Genomic DNA, 9,409 nt, shown 5'->3' with positions numbered 1-9,409 from the left:
CGGTGCGGTCCCCTACGGTACTGCTTAGGATCCCACGGTCTTGGTGTGCATCCGTGCGTCGCTGGTGTCCGGTCCCAGGTCGACGGGCACGTGCTCCTTCCGCCGACCACTGGCGACAACATCGATGTACTGTGGAGACCTCACGCCCCACGTGTTGAGCAATTCAGCGGTACGTCCACCCAGCCTCCCGCATGCCCACTATACGCCCTCGCTCAAAGTCCGTCAACTGCACATATGGTTCACGTCCACGCTGTCGCGGCATGCTACCAGTGTTAAAGACTGCGATGGAGCTCCGTATGCCACGGCAAACTGGCTGACACTGACGGCGGCGGTGCACAAATGCTGCGCAGCTAGCGCCATTCGACGGCGAACACCGCGGTTCCTGGTGTGTCCGCTGTGCCGTGCGTGTGATCATTGCTTGTACAGCCCTCTCGCAGTGTCAGGAGCAAGTATGGTGGGTCTGACACACCGGTGTCAATGTGTTCTTTTTTCCATTTCGAGGAGTGTACGTATAAAGTAGTGACTGAGGATGACAGACATCGTGTACAACTAAAGATGACAGAAATTGTGTACAAACTATACAGAGAAAATAAACGTTACATTAGATGCTGTAAATGTGTATTTTACTTAAAGAATGAACTATTCCGAAGTTATACCACCGTTATGCATTAAGCATACCATCAATCTCAGGTACTTAATAAGACTGATTTCATTATATATATCACTGGTATAAAATCATGAGTAAAAACATCTTCATAATATTTAAATAGATCTTCACAGTATACAAATATTATACCTCAATTTTTGCCAACATGTGTGATTTTAAACTCTCTAAATCATAACATCAACAGGAATTCTCAATTATACTTTAGTTGGCTTAGAAGGTAAAGATGAAGATATTGAAACTCAGCTGCTTCTCATGTAAAGAAAAGATTATGAGTACACTACTTACAAAACCAAGGAAGTTATAAATAAAGGATGAAACAAGTAGTGATAATTCACTTAAAATACCAAGGACGGAGCATAAATAAAATTACTGTAATTATTTTCAAGCTCAACAGTGCACTCTTAACTTTTCTTCCAGATAATGGGAGCAATAAGCAAAATTACCAGACCAATAACAAAAGCTATGAAAGCTTTCTTCCTTCGACTTTTGCTACTCATTATCGTGATGTCTGCCATGCAATTATTCCAATAATGACAGCCAAAACTACAATTAATCATATACAAAGGATGCATTTCTCATTTCTTCGTTCAAACTTTATTCTGATACGTCACAGCCTGACGAAACTGTTCTGTTCCTGACCCAACTGAAATTTCAGTCTTTTCAACACTTGCTTCAATGCTGTGTATAACTTTCCCTTGATCATGTATAAGAGCTCCAAGATCCTTAAAAAACTGGTTTACATCCAATATATCATTCTCCAGCTGACGAATGGCCTGTTCCTGTTCTTCTATAAGCTGCAGATTTCTTTCTTCTTGGAGTTGGGCTTGTTGTCTTTCCTAGCTATCTTGTAATTATATCAACTGACCAGAAAAGCGACCTTCTCCAAATGGATTTGCAGGACCAGAATTCTCACGAACCCTCTGCACCTGCTCCTTTCCCTTTTGAGCAGCAGTTCTCTGTGTTTCTTGAAACTTGTTAAGAGCTGTAGTTAATTCATCTGACAGTCGTTCCTTTTGCATCTTCCATTGTCTCTGTTCAGATGACAAAGCTGGAGCTGGTAAACCTGCAAGTTCCTTTAAATTTAAACTAGTGTCTTTAGCAAGGTGCCTCGTGTAATGTTGTATCTGATGTAACTGGTTGCGTAAATCCTGAGAATCCTGAGGCGTCCCCAGTCAGTTAACCATCTTCTGCATGAATGACACATTTTTTGATATCTCTTGTATGTTGGTGCCAATTGTCTGTGGCAGCTTTTGGAAATCATTCCCTCTTGTTGGCCTTCCATTATGATAGGATGAAAACCCGTAGTTGCTTTCCATCTTAAGTGCAGAGGCTCACGCCTGTCACAAATGGCCAAGAAGTTTCACAGCGCCAAAATTAATTAAAATATACGCCCGCCTACACTAATAAAATACCACACTTGGCTCCCTCTACGCAGAATCCACAATGACTTCTGAAAAATACATTTTCGTCTCGATGTAATTAACCTGCACCAGAATATTGATCACAAGCAAAGCTGTCATATGACTTCATGTTTTGACGCTCGCGACCACAATTTCGGCGTACTCATCTCTGCGCCACTCAGCTATCGGGGCGGACTGTATGTTGTTATGATTCCTTAAATGCTATACTATTTTTGAGTATCGACACTGCACAACTTGTCACACGATCGCTTGTCATATTTATATCCCTGCACTTACAACACAGTTGTATGATTATCTACATACTGTATACTGATTTTACAACGTTATCTTTAAAAAAATGTACATCGAAAATAATGGTTTTGCTGCTCACAATCAGTCTATGTCAGCATACATTTTAGGTTTGAAATTTTTTTAAAATTTATTAACGTGATCATGATCTGAATAAAAATCCAATGTACCGTAGGGAAAGGAGCCTGACTGCTAACCACAGCAACAGTTTGGTAATGGTGGTTTTATCCAGTTACGTTTGTGGTGTCGATTTTTTCAGACATTTTCGGAACAACACACACAATTGATTGACTCACGAAATCTACATTCACAACTAAGGGGAAATTAGCATGAGTAGCTGCATTTGGTGTTTAAATAATTCAACAAATTAAGTCACAATTTTGTGACTGGACGAGGACTTGAAACCGGATTCCCCACTTTTCACGAACGGTCACCTTGAGGGCCTGCACCATCTGAACACGCTTCCCGTCCAGTCCAAATCCACAAGTGCTGCTCACCACTGATGAGGCACCTTTGTCCGCAGCCTCAGTCTATTCCCGCAAGAGGATGAACGATGATATTCCCGTCGAGGTGTATCTATACAATTTGGACATGTCAAAATGAACAGATACCAGTCATATACTCGGGAATTTAGGTCGGATAAGAAGCGTGGCCGGATGGCCGATTCAGTCATAGTGATCGCGTTTTCAAGTGCTGCTGCTGAATTACTTCATCGCTCACAGAAGCTACGTCATGCAAATTTTGCTTTAGTGAAGTAGATTTTGTTTGCGCACTTAATGCCTTATAACTTACGCAAACCTCAACCCTCCACGCTGTTCTATCACTCAGGCCGAACGCGTGAATGCGTCTTCCTACATGAAACCGATTGTAGTAAGCTTGGGTCTAATAAAATATTTTCTAGCGCTGTAAATATAGCAACCATGACCCAGAAAATACTTCATCTGTCATACATACTATTATAGATAGATAACTACTTCTCCTAAATAATGGAAACCCATTTTAGTTATAGTGATTCTGATACGTAACGCCCTGCAAAGTCCTTGTCTCACTTTGGCTTATCTGCACGAGCGCTGAAGTTTAAGAGAGGAGCTCTGGGATTGGTTGGCCACAGCCTGAAGAGAGGGCCTAGCTGGCCGCTGTGAGTAAGGTGGTAGGGATTGTTGCTGCAGTTCACTGGCTTAGCGAAAGAGCAGTGGCTGTGCGGCTGTATTCGACGGCACTGCGCGGGGTCTTGCTTGTAGGAAAACTAGAGTTTCCGGTGGTCACGAAGCAAACGAAGTCGCTCTTCAGTAGCAGTTTGCACCTACCTCCGTAGGCTGTGGTGCGGACTGTGCGGTGCTTGCAACTTTCCTGTACCTCTGCTGTTGCCGACTGTAGATTATGTTAAACAGTAAGCTGTCCTGCCACTGTATATCTCACAATGAAGTGGGTTCATGCTCCACTCTATTTATTGGGTTGAAATTATTTTGTCCGGAACTAGCAGCATTGCGGGCTTAGTGCCACAACTGGTGTCGTAGAATTTCTCTGGCAATACCCTGGCAGTTTTTCAACGTTGTAATTGTAAGGTTTAAAATTTTTTACTACTTTACGGTTTGTTGGGACATCGAAGATTTAGAAGAAATCTGTCAGTCATATTAAGAGTTTCTAACAATGTGCTGAAGGCACGTACTCCTTTCATTGTGATATATCCATGAAGTTAGTTAAGGAACGTCCTTACAAGCATAAGTAAAATATTAAACTTAGGTGATTATGCTACAACTGCGTGTAAGGAATCGCCTACACTAACTTAATGGATATTTCACAACCTAAGAAGTACGTGCCTTTAGCACATTATTATAAGCCCTTAACATGAGTGACAGATTCCTACCAAATTAAAATATTAAAGGGAGAATGTTTTGATATTAAATCAAGGTTAACAGTTGCTTTTAAACAGTGATATTACTATTGGATGTTTGAAGTACGGTGAAATGCACTGTCGTGGGAATAATATAATACTCGCTTTTGCTAGTGGACGTAATGGCGCAAGTAATGTTCCTAATGTTGAGAGTTTTTCTGAACGAGATGTGACTGGTTAAAACAGCACTTATCGTGTTGCGGAACAAGCCAATGAGCATTTCGGAAAGTCCTGTTTTCATCTATGAGGATGGCTCTGTTCTTTCGGACACTGTGGACCTTGCAGCTCTCGAAGATTGAAATTACAATGAAATCCAGACCATTATCCATTTTCAGGCGTTGATAAATGTCGACAGGGACAGTTAAAAATGTGTGCCCCAACCAGGACTCAATCCCGGAATCTCCTGCGCACATGGCAAACGTTCTGTCCGACTGAGCCACCGAGGAAACAGAGAATAGTGTTATTGCACGGACATATCTGTGGACACTCCACGTGATGCGGCAGTCAATCCACCGATTCCGGTTAGAGTTTGTGCAATGTGAGTGCATACAGCCATTGCAACAGCTGTAACCGATCTAACAACTGCACCAGACACTTGTTGTTTTATATAGGTTCTGCCGACCGAATCGCCATGGATTACCTGTGTATATATCTCTGCATTTGAATACCCATGCCTATACCAGTTTCTTTGGCGCTTCAGTGTTGCCTTGTGTGTTGAGATCTTGAAAGCTGATGCCGAAGCGAATATCATAGAATGCAGGAGGTGGGAAAACAGGACTAGGATTCCGTGACGTAGTAATCAGTCATGTTTTGCTGGTTTAGATAAATTAGAGGTTGTACTGAAAATGTACGTTATGGTGGCAATAGACAGGGAGAACTAAAGGTTGCTGACATAACAGGGTGAATAATGTTCATCCTGAATATGACCAGTAGCCTACTTTTGCTAAAGTATTATGTTATCGTTGTGGTAAACCACAACAATTTGTTAACGACTGTCCGGTTCCTAAGAGCAAGCGTGGTAACAAAAAAAAGGTTCAAATGGCTCTGAGCACTATCGGACTCAACTTCTGAGGTCATTAGTCCCCTAGAACTTAGAACTAGTTAAACCTAACTAATCTAAGGACATCACAAACATCCACGGCCGAGGCAGGATTCGAACCTGCGACCGTAGCGGTCTCGCGGTGCCACGCTGCAGCGCCCAGAAGCGCATGGCCACTTCGGCCGGCTAAGAGCGTTAACAGCTGACGCCGGAGGAAAGGAATCACTGCGCCAGAAGCTCCCGAAAGGTAGGCGTACGATATGCGTTGTAGAGTGTGGGTGGTTACTTATGTGTGTGCCTAACTAGCATGTTCCTTCTTAATTACGTCAGGTGTAAACCGTAAAGGCAAATAGCAAGGTTGCATGGACTATGTTCGGTTGATCGGTTGTGTCTTACTGCTGATGAGCGACCTCTCGATGTAGTTCGCCAGGCCCTTACCCAAGATTGAACATGTCCCCTCATGTGCATGGTAGTGCAGAGATCGTCTAGTAAGCTTATTTTGAAATGCGATATTTTGCAGTAAACTCAGTGTTTTGTGGATTATGTTGGTCGTCAATTTTATTGTAAGTTCAGACAGGGGGAGAATTTTAAAATGCGTTCTCATGGTGCCGGGATGAAGACGTGTAGAGAGAGCATTCAGGCCGCTAGAGTGAATGTTTGCCATTTTCGTGAAGTTCGAGCCCCTCAGCTGATACAAATATTTAATGGAATTCCGTAACTATTTACTGATCGCTTAGGGTTAACCAATAAAATCAAGTATCATATTTGGCTTACTGGTCAGAAGCCCTTTCGCAAGACTCCTTATCGTTTTTTCTCCAAAAATGAAGAAATTGTTAAGTATTATTGATCAACTGTTTATGAATGATATAGTATGACAATCTGTCTCACCACATGTGGACTCAAATTTTATAGTTCCTAAGGCACACGGAGAAGCACAGACCAAAAGATTGTTTTGGAATTCGTCCCCCACCCGCAGTTACCCAATTGCTTTATGTGATTGCACAGGATAGAGCAGCATGGAGAGCTGCATCAAACTAGTGTCAGGACTGAAGACCGCAACAACTACAACTATTGATAAGTATTACAGTAAAAGTTTGCTTACGTTAAATTCAATCAGTGTATAGTCAAGCTACTAGACTCTGCTAAATGACTATACAGAATTGGTTCAACGAGTAATAGCTTTTGAAAGTAAATTTCAGTAAGAAAGAGTTTTTCTTGAAGTGAAATACGCAGTACGGTCTCAGGTTCGAATCCTGCCTCTGGCATGGGTGTGTGTGACGTTCTTAGTTTAGTTAGGTTTAAGTAGTTGTAAGTTCTAGGGGACTGATGATCACAGATGTTAATTCCCATACTTCTCAGAGCAATTTAAACCAATTTTGAAATGTTCAGTATAAAAATTGTGTGCTTTAGTATCTAAATATTTTGGTATTTAAGTTTGTTGAATAGGGAAAGTACTTTTCTAAAGGTCCCCCTGGCGAAACTTTTTAGCATCCTTGAAGTTATCTACTGAGATTTTCCTCTTTTAAAAACGTAATGTATAAGGGGGTAGTCCAACTTTGATCAAGTGGGGTAGTATTTATTTGAAGAACCAAATTAAACAGTAACAAGGAATTTGTTAAAATTCATACTTCGGCATTTCCAATACTTCACAGTTTCATTGTCATTTTAGGCTGGGGAAGTTTAAACCACTTAATGAACTTCTAACTGTCTTGTCCTAGCTTTAGTACAATATTATACATAATGAATGTCTATGTAACCGTTGGGTAAGGTATTAGAAGAAGAAGTGAACTGTCTGTTGTACTTATCCTTTAGACACAACACACGGTGAAATCCTGCAAGAAGCGTAACTTTATTGGTCAGTTTTTCCTATGAAGAGGACTATCCTCCCTCAGTGTATTTTACTAGGAAACTAAACAAAAATTTAGTAAGAGTGTTATACGTGGCAACACACAGTTAGGGTTTCTGTTGTTTAGGTAAAATCATACGTAATTACATTACTAGTGAGAGGGTTATACATGAAATACGTAAGACTACGTCCACAAAGATGATTTTTGCGTTTTCCTTTAATTCCCGGGGGCCAGCATTTGGTCGCTCAACGATCTCTTGCCTATGAACGTAAATCCGAAGTAATTCAGGCGAAAGTTGGAAGCAGCTAAAAGCAATATCAAGCTTTCATATTACTAGAAGATGGTTAAGCCTCAAGAGCCATGCGGGATTAACCGATCGGTTTTAGGCGCTGCTGTCATGGACTATGCGGCTGGTCCCGGCGGAGGTTCGAGTCCTCCCCGGGCGTCGGTGTGTGTCTTCGTCCTTAGGATAATTTAGTAGTGTGTAAGCTTAGGGACTGATGACCTTAGCAGTTAAGTCCCATCAGATTTCACACATATTGGAACATTTTTATGCATCAAGAGCGGGCAGGTCATCTCAGACGCTGTGGGAAACCAGATTTTCTGACAAATACTCAGTGGCAGAATCAAGTCAGCCGAGGGTTTACCGAGATATTGTTGACTAGGATCATGGGACCTTCGGTGATCTTTATGTGGCTTTCACCGGTGATTTTACTACGATACCAAGTCTGAAAAAAGAACAAGGGCACATCTGAGCAAGATAAAGAAGGGCTGCACAGGCAGATGGTAGTGACTAGAAATTACCCTTCCCAGTTCCGTTTTAAGGGGGGCATGTTGATCCATAACACTCTGCGATGTTGTTGTCTCGCCTTGCGTTTATCTGAATGAGCACTAATGTTTGGTGAGGAGCCAAGGGTTTGGGTAGCTATGGCTTGAAGAGAGGGCGTGACGGTCGGCGGTGGGTGAGTTGGTATGGAACGTTGCTGCCGTGAGGTGGCATAGTGGTAAACCTGTGGCGGCAGTACTGGACAACGCTGGACCGGGTCTTCCACGTAGTGGAACTGGAGTTCGGCTGTGGTCACGAAGCAGATGCAGTAGCTCTTCGTGGACTGGTTGTGTCTGCCTGCGTCCAATATAACCAACCTGGGGATGGGATCGTACCTTCCGATGTCCCTGCTGATGCCGACTGGAGATTTTGTTAAATGGTGGGCTGCCTTGCTACTGCAGATTTGACTTTCAAGCGTGTTACAGATCCGCGCTGTTTATGGCGTTGAAAGTATTTTGCCCCGTACAAGCTGTATTGAGCTCGGTGTATTGCTGTGATATTGCCATGATCGTTATTTAAAGGTTGTACTTGTATGATTTAAAATTTTTGACTTTGTTACGATTTAGGAGGACATCAAAAATTTGGTAAAATCTGCCAGTTGTAATAGCTTTTAAGAATGTTCTAAAGGCTCTTTCCCCATTTCAAACAACGAAAAACCTACGGAAGCATTAATCAGTGGGATTTGTTTAATGACGCTGTTCTCTTGACAGTTTGTAAAGATCGTGTCCAAACGCCAGTTACTTGTCTTCACGCAAAGCATGGCTGCCGTCGTATCTTTGGAAAGTGAGCCTTGGGCTAATATCATTCATTGCGTTTTAGATGAAGCTGTTGTTAGCCCAGCTGTACTGCCTGTGGCATTGCGTCGGGTCGCGTGACCGACCTAACTAAACGGCCTGTGCTCTTTTGTGGGCTGCCTAGCTCAAGGGTCCTGTAAACCACTTTGACTGTTTGTAAATCGATTAACTAGAATGTTGTCAGTACGTCTTTGTGGCAGCAGTAAATTTAAAGGAAGATTAAAGTAAATTATAACCAAATATTTGTAGTTAAAGTTTCAGTCCGTCCCCGGTAGCTTAGTGGTCAGCTTGACAGACTGTCAATCCTAAGGGCCCGGGTTCGATTACCGGCTAGGTCGGAGATTTTCTCCGCTCAGGGACTGTGCGTTGTGTTGTCCTAAACATCATCATTTCATCCCCATTGACGCGCAGGTCGCCGAAGTGGCGTCAAATCGGAAGACCAGCACCAGGCGAACGGTCTACCCGACGGGAGGCCCTAACCACACGACATTTCATTTTTTCATCTACTGAACTTTGATTCTTGTCAGTTTTGTTAACTTGTTTAGGTAATCAAATTTAATTTACACTTAGTACTTTGGCTGTTTTTTTTCTTTAACTTTTGATGAGAGTGACACTGGATCATTTTATAGGTAT

At 42.4% G+C, this 9,409-nt stretch overlaps 1 pseudogene; it reads right to left on the bottom strand.

Moving 5' to 3' along the window:
* Positions 1-1,250: 1,250 nt before the first annotated feature.
* On the bottom strand, positions 1,251-1,983 carry LOC126278500 (syntaxin-12-like; annotated as a pseudogene).
* Between the last annotated feature and the right edge of the window lie 7,426 nt (positions 1,984-9,409).

Source organism: Schistocerca gregaria, chromosome 6 (assembly GCF_023897955.1).
Source record: "Schistocerca gregaria isolate iqSchGreg1 chromosome 6, iqSchGreg1.2, whole genome shotgun sequence".
Lineage (NCBI taxonomy): Eukaryota > Metazoa > Arthropoda > Insecta > Orthoptera > Acrididae > Schistocerca > Schistocerca gregaria.
This window is presented reverse-complemented; position numbering and strand designations above follow the sequence as displayed.